Genomic DNA, 10435 nt, shown 5'->3' with positions numbered 1-10435 from the left:
GTGGTGTGGGTCTGCAAAAGGGATACATTTTACCAACTTTCGTTTATAGAGAAAAGGGGAAGAAAACCATCAACAAAATTATTTGAAGAAAAAAAGCTTTAAAAATATCATTGCGTATTATTCCCACAAAAAGTGTGTTAAAAAGTTATATCAAATGGATAAAAATTCAAGTCGTTTAATAGTTATGACATGTATTCTCTCTTGAAATGAATTTATCGAAACCGACATTGGAACGAATTTCAGGGCTTGGCACTAGATTTGTACAGTGATTTGCACTTTGTATTTTGCTGTTGGGGATCCTGTCCATCACATAGGGACAATACCAAACATTTTGTGGAATCATAGGATTAAAGGTTGCTGAAACTTATCAGCATTTCCCTGAGTCACCTTAACATGCACAGTTCGATGCTATGATAATTTTATAATACCACAATGGGTGGTGTCAGTTGGCATGGTTATGCGTTATTCAATCAATATAATTCCGAATCGTAGCATTCTTCGCTAAACAACGGTCTGCTTGTCAAATTGTAATGTTAGATCCATCAAGACTGAATCTCTGTACGTGTTCCTGCTAGCTATGGTTTCACATAGATGCATGCATAGAAGATGCCCTTTTGCAAACTATGGTGTTTTGAGGGTTCAATATCCCTTTCATATAGGTTTGGATACATTTATTTCACGCCAGGGAAAAACTATGACAACAAATTATATTTAAACGTAATTCAAGCTTTTAAGCATTGTTTTAAATTAATGGGGGGTTTTTATGAACAAAAAAAGAGGCAGGCACTCTTCCTTTTGTATAAGTTTGGATACACTTATTTCCAAAACTAAAATCAAGCTTTTCAGATTTGTTTTAATTTATTAGTCATTTTTGCAAAAAAAAGGCTCATGAGTACAACTCAACATTTAATCTGAAATTAATTTTCAAAGAGTTTATCAGTGGACATTGGTTTCTTCCTTTTTCTGTGTTATTATATATATCCAAGCCTGCCAAAGTGCCTTTTCGTACTACTGGCAGTGATATAAATATCTAAAAGAAGCAAAGACTAGCTACAAGGAACTGGCAACCACACCATTGTCTAAAAACCACGCCAACTGAAACCAACCTTTGTAGTGTTATGTAACAGATCAGACCAGTACAATGCTAAGTTCAGGCAACCTTTAATCATTTTATATCCACAAAAAAGTTGTTACGGTCCCTATGTGAACACGGTCCCTCGAAGCAAATGAAAGTGTCAAATACTGAACAAAAAAGGGCCAGGCAATATCCCTTTCATAGGTTTAGATTCATTTATTTCACGCCAGGAATATACTATGACAACAAATTATATTTAAACGTTATTCAAGCTTTTAAGCATTGTTTTAAATTTAAGGTTTTTTTCATGAACAAAAAAAGAGACAGGCACTTTTCCTTCCATATAAGCTTGGAAACACTTATTTCCAAAACTAAATTCAAGCTTTTAAGATTTGTTTTAATTTATATGTGATTTTTGCAAAGAAAGGCTCATGAGTACAATTCAATATTTAATCTGCAACTAATTTTCAAAGAGTTTATAAGTGGTTTATTGGGAAAAAAACGAGCTTGAGAGTACAATTCAATGTTTATTATGAAATTCACTTTCAAAGATTTTATCAATGGACACTGGTTTCTTCTTTTTCTGTGTTATTATATCCAAGCCTGCCAAAGTGCCTTTTCGTACTACTGGCAGTGATCTACATATCTATAGGAAGCAAAGACGAGTTACAAAGGAACTGGCAACCACACCATTGTTCAAAAACCACGCCAACTGAAACCAACCTTTGTAGTGTTATATAACAGACCAGACCAGTACAATGCTAAGTTCAGGCAACCTTCAATCATATCCACAAAAAGTTTGTAACGGTCCCTATGTGAACACGGTCCCTCGCAGCAAATGCAAGTGTCAAATACTGAACAAAAAGGGCCAGGCCTTTTACTTTCATATAGGTTTTGATATATTTATACCACGCCAGGAAAACACTATGACAACAAATTATATTTAAACGCAAACTTTTAAGCATTGTTTTAAATTTAAGGGTTTTTTCATGAACAAAAAAAGAGGCAGGCACTTTTCCTTCCATATAAGTTTGGATACACTTATTTCCAAAACTAAATTCAAGCTTTTCAGATTTGTTTTAATTTATTAGTGATTTTTGCAAAAAAAGGCTCATGAGTACAATTCAACATTTAATCTGCAATTAATTTTCAAAGAGTTTATCAGTGGCCATTGGTTTCTTCTTTTTCTGTGTTATTATATCCAAGCCTGCCAAAGTGCCTTTTCGTACTACTGGCAGTGATCTACATATCTATAGGAAGCAAAGACTAGCTACAAGGAACTGCCAACCCCACCATTGTTTAAAAACCATGCCAACTGAAACCAACCTTTGTAGTGTTATATAACAGACCAGACCAGTACAATGCTAAGTTCAGGCAACCTTCAATCATATCCACAAAAAGTTTGTAACGGTCCCTATGTGAACACGGTCCCTCGCAGCAAATGCAAGTGTCAAATACTGAACAAAAAGGGCCAGGCCTTTTACTTTCATATAGGTTTTGATATATTTATACCACGCCATGGAAAACACTATGACAACAAATTATATTTAAACGCAAGCTTTTAAGCATTGTTTTAAATTTAAGGGTTTTTTCATGAACAAAAAAAGAGGCAGGCACTTTTCCTTCCATATAAGTTTGGATACACTTATTTCCAAAACTAAATTCAAGCTTTTCAGATTTGTTTTAATTTATTAATGATTTTTGCAAAAAAAGGCTCATGAGTACAATTCAACATTTAATCTGCAATTAATTTTCAAAGAGTTTATCAGTGGACATTGGTTTCTTCTTTTTCTGTATTATTATATCCAAGCCTGCCAAAGTGCCTTTTCGTACTACTGGCAGTGATCTACATATCTATAGGAAACAAAGACTAGTTACAAAGGAACTGGCAACCACACCATTGTTAAAAAACCACGCCAACTGAAACCAACCTTTGTAGTGTTATATAACAGAGCAGACCAGTACAATGCAAAGTTCAGGCAACCTTTAATCATATCCAACAAAGTTTGGTACGGTCCCTATATGTGAACACGGTCCCTCGCAGCAAATGCAAGTGTCAAATACTGAACAAGAAAAGAGCCAGGCAATATCCCTTTCATATAGGTTTGGATGCATTTATTTAACGCCAGGAAAATACTTTGACAACAAGTTATATTAAAACGTAATTCAAGCTTTTAAGCATTGTTTTAAATTAATTGTGTTTTTTTTATGAACGAAAGGGGGGGGGGGCAGGCATTATTCCTTCCATATAAGTTTGGATACACTTATTTGCTCTTTTGAGGTTAAGGGTCAAAACACCTGAGCCATCCTAAGAACCCTTTCTGGTACTAGCAGTGGTTGACATAGCTATACTGGAAGTAATGTAGAGCTGGCACTATTGGCAGACAGACCATTGTTAAAATACAATTGGCACTGGACGCTATTCACAATGAACGCAAGCATACCGGGCTAACCCATAGCTTGCTGTACGATTTCAGAATAGTACAGACTGACTGCTACATCAGAACAATGCAAACTGAAACATCCATTCTAGTATTATATAACTTTCATTGCATAGAATAATAAGATTCAAAGTGGGATTCTAAAGTCTATACATAGCCATACGGCTACTAATTTGTCACAGTCCCTAAACGCTCTTGATTGTCACTAAGGAAAAAACACGCCACGCAGTTGTTTTCCAAACCATTCAGCAGTTGACTAGATATGTAATTATTTTAGGCTTTCATATTGTAAAACAAAAAATCTTGTTTGACTTACCACATGATAAGTATCAACAGCAACCAATCTCCACTGAGCCATAACCGAAGCACCTTCCATCTTTCTTTGTCGCCCCGTGATCCAGACTGCAATAACAATAACATATACGGATTTCGAAGTTAGAACTAGGGACCAGACCATTTCCCTTTCTGCCTCGGTTTGATTACAATTGGTTTTAGCGCTAGCAGTTTCTAACTATCCGTTTGCTTTGTTTTTGAAGTAATACTAGCAGTAAATTCGCCAAATTTATGAAGGGTCGCCCAGTATTAATTTGCTGATGAGCAAAATTATTGGAAACTTTGTTTTGTTTTGTTTTCTTCAAAGGCGTGAACAATAAGTTTTTCAAATACAAGTTAAATTCTTCAGAAGTACACACACGTATACAGTCGGCGTATATTCCATTTCACATTACAGAACATTTCCCACTTCTTCGTTTACTTCTGATAAACAACAATCTTTGCACTCTGTCTTAGCACCTTCATATCGAGGCTGAGAGGAAAAAAACAATGGAGGCCAAGCTAATGATTTCCCTTGGAGTGAGATTTAATTTAAAGTCAAAATCACATTGGACCTCATGGGACTCCATCAACTTCTTGAACAAAAAGCCCCGACAAGAACAATGGGTCATGACTTAGCCCGGTGAGGGAGCTATGTCAGTTTAACGGTCCCAAAACAGTACGACTATCTAGTCGAGACATCTTAGATTTTCTGTCCCGAGAATCTCAAAAAGCGACAATATTTCCTTCACCGCGAGTAAGGTGTCTGGAGGGTCGGTATGTCTGATGGGAAACTTAGTCGCCTCAAGATGATACGTATGTCAATCCGGTCTATTTGAAAATTTAAAAATTACAAAAATCGAAATGATACATTGTAGATCGTAAGCCAGGGTTGTTAATTCGTGGACCAAGCTTAGCGATGGATAAAATATACGTGGTCTAATTTCACGATTCCGCTAACTGCGGAGTTATGCAACCCTAAAAAGTAAAAGAGGGGGGGGGGGGGGTAACGTCGGTTGGATTTTGGTTGTCATAGTGAATTCTTATTATGAATTAAATCACATTATATTGCTGTTTGGTATTTCCTGTATTTTACAAAAAAAAACAGGTTTCTTTTTGAGAGTATGGTTAGACTACGTACATTTCTGATGTACGAGACTAAGTAAATGGTTTGTTTTGTGCTCGGCCCGTCGTTGCACGTAACCGTGTGCAAAGTTCATTGGTTTGCCGAATAGCATCTTCTCCAATATAAACTTTGTTTAATTTACTGGCAAATATTTGAGTGAAGCTTGTTTGGACTTGCAACAGTGCAGAATAGAAACTGTGAATAATTAAACAACATAGAATTACAGAATTTCAATTCAACATCACATTGGTCATTGTAGGACTCTTACAACTCTATGACTCCCTACGACCCGAAAAGAACAATGAATTAATCGAGAAAAACAGAGCAAATTGAGGGCGCTATGCCAACTTAACGGTCTCATTTTTACTACGTTATACAGGGTATCTAGCTGGGACATAGACAGATTCAGTCCTTACATGTAACAGTGTTGTCAACCCCTTGGTTTGAGTTTTTGCCGGCAACAGTCTAGGATGACAGATTCCCCATGTAATAAAAGTGCTAAAATAAGCATTATACTGATGACAAGGTTTTGACAACACTGTTTGGGACAGCGTTTTAGCCCGTAAAAAGGGGGGGGGGGGTAACGTAGTTTGCATTTTGGTAGTCGTAGTCAAGTAGGTTTTTTTTTTTTTTTTTTAAATGCTTTTAATTACATTTGCTGTTTAATATTTCCGGTATTCTACTTCAAAACAGGTTTCTTTTTGAGAGTATGGGTAGACTACGTAAGTTTCTGAGGTTTGAGTGAGCCCAAGCCCCGAGCGCCGTGGTTTTTGCGCTGTGTACGGCGTGAAGTTGGGCTGTGATAAGGGAGATCGCGAAGTTGTCCGACTCGTAGCTGACACCTACCCCGAGGTTAAAAATAGGGATTTGCAGTTTCTTCGGAGATTTATCTTAAAAGTTTTGGCAGCAAAAATCATTACAATGATGGCAATGTAAAACCATAGGCTAACTTCCGTGCACAAACACATGACATCGAGTGAACATTGGTCAATCTGTGTTTACCAATTACTGGCAACGTCAGCTACCGGTAAGGTATCATAAAACCAACTGAGGAATATTCTTCCTTTCCATAAATATAGTTCTAATTTGTGTATAACGAGACTAAGTAAATGGTTTGTTTTGTGCTCGGCCCGTCGTTGCACGTAACCGTGTGCAAAGCTCACTGGTTTGCCTAATAGCATCTTCTCCTAGATAAACTTTGTGTAATTTACTGGCAATTATTTGTGTGAAGTTTGTTTGGACTGGCAACAGTGCAGAAAAGAAAATGTGAATAAAACAACATAGAATTACAGAATTTCAATTCAACATCACATTGGTCATTGTAGGACTCTTACAACTCTATGACTCCCTACGACCCGAAAAGAACAATGAATTAATCGAGGAAAACAGAGCAAATTGAGGGCGCTATGCCAACTTAACGGTCTCATTTTTACTACGTTATACAGGGTATCTAGCGGGGACATAGACAGATTCAGTCCTTACATGTAACAGTGTTGTCAACCCCTTGGTTTGAGTTTTTGCCGGCAACAGTCTAGGATGACAGATTCCCCGTGTAATAAAAGTGCTAAAATAAGCATTATACTGATGAGAAGGTTATGACAACATTGTTTGGGACAGCGGTTTATTAGCCCGTAAAAGAGGGGGGGGGGGGGGAAGTACGTAGTTTGGATTTTGGTGGTCATAGTCAAGTAGTTTTTCTTTGCTTTTGTGTGAAAAAGATTTAAATCGCATTTGCTGTTTGATACACAAAACAGGTTTCTTTTTGAGGGTATGGTTAGACTACGTAAATTACTGAGGTTTGAGCGCGCCCGAACGCCGTAGTTTTTGCGCTGTGTACGGCGTGAAGTCGGGCTGTGATAAGGGAGATCGCGAAGTTGTTCGACTCGTAGCTGACACCTACCCCGAGGTTAAAAATAGGGATTTGCAGTTTCTTCGGAGATTTATCTTAAAGTATTGGCAGCAAAATCATTACAATTATGGCAATGTAAAACCATAGGCTAACTTCCGTGCACAAACACATGACATCGAGTGAACATTGGTCAATCTGTGTTTACCAATTACTGGCAACGTCAGCCACCGGCAAGGTATCATGTTACCAACTGAGGAATATTCTTCCTTTCCATAAATATAGTTCTAATTTGTATATAACGAGACGAAGTAAATGGTTTGTTTTGTGCTCGGCCCGTCGTTGCACGTAACCGTGTGCAAAGCTCACTGGTTTGCCTAATAGCATCTTCTCCTAGATAAACTTTGTGTAATTTACTGGCAATTATTTGTGTGAAGTTTGTTTGGACTGGCAACAGTGCAGAAAAGAAAATGTGAATAAAACAACATAGAATTACAGAATTTCAATTCAACATCACATTGGTCATTGTAGGACTCTTACAACTCTATGACTCCCTACGACCCGAAAAGAACAATGAATTAATCGAGGAAAACAGAGCAAATTGAGGGCGCTATGCCAACTTAACGGTCTCATTTTTACTACGTTATACAGGGTATCTAGCGGGGACATAGACAGATTCAGTCCTTACATGTAACAGTGTTGTCAACCCCTTGGTTTGAGTTTTTGCCGGCAACAGTCTAGGATGACAGATTCCCAATGTAATAAAAGTGCTAAAATAAGCATTATACTGATGAGAAGGTTTTGACAACATTGCTTGGGACAGCGTTTTAGCCCGTAAAAGGGGGGGGGGGGGGGGGGGGTAACGTAGTTTGCTTTTTGGTAGTCGTAGTCAAGTAGGGTTTTTTTTTTTTGTAAAAATGCTTTTCATCACATTTGTGTACGGCGTGAAGTCGGGCTGTGATAAGGTAGATCGCGAAAGTGTCCGACTCGTAGCTGACAGCTACCCCTTCTAATAAAATGATTTGAGGGTGTAAATATAGGGATTTGCAGCTTCTTCTGGATATTTATCTTAAAAGTATTTGCAGCAAAATCGTTACAATGAGGGTAATGTAAAAACCATAGGCTACTTTCCGTGCACAAACACATGACATCGAGTGAACATTGGTCAATCTGTGTTTAACCATTAATAACTGGCAACGTCAGCCACCGGTAAGGTCTAATGTTACTAACTCCGGAATATTCTTCCTTTCCAGAAATATAGTTCCAATTTTGTTTTGGTTTGTTTTGTGCTCGGCCCGTCGTTGCACGTAACCGTGTGCAAAGCTCATTGGTTTGCCTAATAGCATCTTCTCCAATAGAAACTTTGTTTAATTTACTGGCAATTATTTGTGTGAAGCTTGTTTGTACTGGCAACAGTGCAGAATAGAAACTGTGAATAATTAAATAATATAGAATTCCAGAATTTCAATTCAACATCACATTGGTCATTGTAGGACTCCTACAACTCTATGACTCCCTACGACTGAAAAGAACAATACATAAATCGAGGAAAACAGAGCAAATTGAGGGCGCTATGCCAACTTAACGGTCTCATTTTTACTATGTTATACAGGGTATCTAGCTGGGACATAGACAGATTCAGTCCTTACATGTTGTAGTGTTGTCAATCCTTGGTTTAAGTTTTTGCCGGCTACAGTCTAGGATGCCAGATTCCCCATGATGAGAAGGTTTTGACATTTGTTTGGGACAGCATTTTTAGCTCGTAAAAACTCGCGACCAAAGAGAGGGGGGTAGGTTGGTAACGTTGTTATGAATTTGGAGATCATAGTCAAATAGTTTCTGCTCATTACGGAAATGCTAAAATAAATATTCCTTGCTGAGTATACGTTTGTTGGAAATATAATAATGAACAAATAAAATATATGATTTGAGGCATTGCATGGTGATGAGGTATCAATTTGGTTTGCTGTAACATCATGTGTGTATCTACACACCAGATGGAGTTTGTTCTTTTAGAGAACTGCCTTGCTATTGTTATACTACCGCAGAGTAGATTTATCGGATTTTTCGGGAGACTTCTAAGTTATAAAAAGAACGGTTCTCCTTTTTAATTAAACCTGGGTGGAAAGTATAGAAAACAGGATGTAAGTATTATGCTAATAAAATGCTTGCATGAAAACTTACGTGGTATAAAGAGAAGTAAAGCAGATTTGGGTAGTATGTAATGCATTTCAGAGTAATTTTACTTCAAAGTTCTGCAGTTATGTAAACATATTATTACTTTTTCTCCCTATGAGTTAAAAACGCTTCTCAGATTGTGTATTCTCAAAAGGATTATTCTTCTTGAGTGGACATTATTTGCACCAGAGTTTCGAGAATATCTCGAAAGAAAAACCCATGACGAAATAAAGTGTTCACATATTTTGTACAACCCTATAATATATAATAGAAGTTAAATTTGCATCGGGGATAACAAATATTAACTATTTTTGGTTTTTACCCATATACACCGATGTGTGTTAGCACTGTAAACAATACTTAGTACATACCCAAGTTCTGTATAAAAAAAAAAAAAAAAAAAAAAATGCATATTACTCGGCTGGGGTTCGAACCCACGATCTTTGACATCCTAGCGCAGTGTCTTACCAAATAGACCACCGACATTGCCCGTTAATTGGAGGCATTTCGAATCCAATGTTTTAGCAGCGGGTACTGCAAACAATTTAATATAAGTTAAGTTTGCATCGGGGATAAAGAATATTAATTTGGTTTTTTACCCAATCGGTGTGTGTTAGCACTGTATACTCACTCAGTACTTACCCGAGTTCTGTTTTATACTATATGATTCAAACTTTAAAACAGTCCAAAAACAACAAAGGATTACAAAAGGTCTTTAAACATCTGTTTGTTCGATAATTGCTTGAGGTGGTAAACGCCTAATTTTTTTTTTTACACCAAACATACCCAAACAAACATTAAAAATAAATTGTCGCGACGAGATAATTATTATTTAATATTTGTTTTTATATCTTCCCCGTCAATTGATGTATGTTTGGGACTGTGCCTCTCTTAGCCGTCGATCTTTCTAATTAAATAAAACATACAACACGGAATAGAAAAATATTATCAAAATAAAAAACAAAAAGTTACTCTGCGATTTGTCAGGTATTCAGGAGCCGCGATTCGGGTTATTCCCCCATTGCAATTTATGGTCCGCGCAACACATAAACCACTAACAGAGGCCCCTTACCGGCTTCCATATAGCACCCTTCTGGTATGACAACCGACTTCACAGTATATCCTTCCCTATCTCTCAACCCTAGCAGTCCTTGCCCCCCTCGCTCAGGGTAAACAAAGCGGCTCCCAAACCATACTGGTGTCTTTCCCAGTAATTAATGCCTTGTTTCGTATTATTGCGAGGGGCCGGGATCGAACTCGGAACCGGTGGCTCATACCGATTCGGAATTCAGAGACAGTACCAGCGCCTAACGAATCGCCCTAGCACGTTGGTGCTTGCCAGACCCGGTTTTTAATCTGATAAAGGCAAATAAATCCAGGTGCATTGTGGGAGGGTCGTTTGATCACTGGGACGTGAACAACAGACCATAAGAGACTTAAATAACACACAAATAAAA

The sequence above is a fragment of the Asterias amurensis genome, chromosome 17 (genome assembly GCF_032118995.1).
Source record: "Asterias amurensis chromosome 17, ASM3211899v1".
NCBI classification, from domain to species: domain Eukaryota; kingdom Metazoa; phylum Echinodermata; class Asteroidea; order Forcipulatida; family Asteriidae; genus Asterias; species Asterias amurensis.
The sequence above is the reverse complement of the archived record's forward strand: the minus strand, read 5'-3'. Positions refer to the sequence as shown.